A 2,053-nucleotide genomic window follows, 5' to 3' on the forward strand; every position below is an offset into this window, starting at 1 on the left:
TCAAGAGGGCCACCATTGTTCCTGTTCCCAAGAAAGCTAAGGTAACTGAGCTAAACGACTTCCGCCCCGTAGCACTCACTTCCGTCATCATGAAGTGCTTTGAGAGACTAGTCAAGGACCATATCACCTCCACCCTACCTGACACCCTAGACCCACTCCAATTTGCTTACCGCCCCAATAGGTCCACAGACGACGCAATCGCAACCACACTGCCAACTGCCCTAACCCATCTGGACAAGAGGAATACCTATGTGAGAATGCTGTTCATCGACTACAGCTCAAGCATTTACACCATAGTACCCTCCAAACTCGCATCAAGCTCGAGACCCTGGGTCTCAACCCCGCCCTGTGACACTGGGTACTGTGAGCCCTCTCCTGTACTCCCTGTTCACCCACGACTGCGTGGCCATGCACGCCTCCAACTCAATCATCAAGTTTGCAGACGACACTACAGTGGTAGGCTTGATTACCAACAACAACGAGACGGCCTAAGGGAGGAGGTGAGGGCCATCGGAGTGTGATGTCAGGAAAATAACCTCACACTCAACGTCAACAAAACAAAGGAGATGATCGTGGACTTCAGGAAACACGCAGAGGGAGCACCCCCCTATCCACATCGACGGACAGTAGTGAGAGAGGTAGAAAGTTTTAAGTTCCTCGGCTACACATCATGGACAAACTGAATTGGTCCACCCACACAGACAGCGTGGTGAAGAAGGCGCAGCAGCGCCTCTTCAACCTCAGGAGGCTGAAGAAATTCGGCTTGTCACCAAAAAGCACTCACAAACTTTTACAGATGCACAATCGAGAGCATCCTGTCGGGCTGTATCACCGCCTGTACGGCAACTGCTCCGCCACAACCGTAAGGCTCTCCAGAGGGTAGTGAGGTCTGCACAACGCATCACCGGGGCAAACTACCTGCCCTCCAGGACACCTACACCATTCTCTCTGCGGGGGGGGTACTTTGAAAGTTGATACACTTGTAAACTCACTTTTGAGAAAAGGGACTTTGAATGTTTCGGTATCTACTAGAGAGCTCTCCTTTGTCTACACCCATTCAACATTGTTCACACCCTCTTAAGCCTTAGCCCCATCCATCTCTTTAAGGATTCTCATAAGCTCATGTGCTAAGGACTAAAAGTGGTAGTAGCCTACGATAAGGAAAAATTCCAGGGATACAGAAAGGGTCCAGATAAAAAGATGTTCTAAATATTAGATGACTCTTACCCAGACACACTTGTCTAAATTGATGGGTCATGTGAAAGAAATGCTATAATCCCCAGCCACATCCAGTGGTGGAAAAAGTACTAAATTGTCATACTTGAGTAAAAGTATAAATCATTTCAAATTCCTTATATTAAACCAGACGGCACAATTGTATTAAAAAAAAAAAGAATAATGTATTGACGGATAGCCAGGGGCACAATGTACTTAAGTATCAAAAGTAAAAGTAAAAATATAAACCATTTCAACTTCCTTATATTAAGCATCCCAGACGGCACAATTTTATACTTTTTTATCGATGGATAGCCAGGGGCACACTCAGATATCATTTACAAACGAAGCATTTGTGTTTAGTGAGTCTGCCAGATCAAAGGCAGTATGAATGACCAGGGATGTTCTCTTGATAAGTGTTTGCATTTGACAATTTTCCTGTCAAAATGTAACGAGTACTTTTGGGTGTCAAGTAAAAGGTATGGAGTATAAAGTACATTTGTTTCTATACGACTGTAGTCGTATAAGTTACCAAAAATAAAATAAAAAAGTTACCAAAAATATAAATAGTCAAGTAATGTACAGATAACACAAAAACTACTTAAGTAGTACTTTAAAGTACTGTTACACTACTGCCCAAATACCTTCGCACCAGTACATTAGCATACTTTATATAATGTTACACATGCACTTATCACATAATAGGACATGCAACCTGAGTTGAAACCTGAGTAGGTGCACATGTACAGTACATAAACAGATGCATGCGCCATATATTTAAGTGGAGGACACTTGATACGGTCACATGATATTGTTGTCGTATGTCACAAAAGTGGAT

Source organism: Salvelinus sp. IW2-2015, linkage group LG35 (genome assembly GCF_002910315.2).
Source record: "Salvelinus sp. IW2-2015 linkage group LG35, ASM291031v2, whole genome shotgun sequence".
NCBI classification, from domain to species: domain Eukaryota; kingdom Metazoa; phylum Chordata; class Actinopteri; order Salmoniformes; family Salmonidae; genus Salvelinus; species Salvelinus sp. IW2-2015.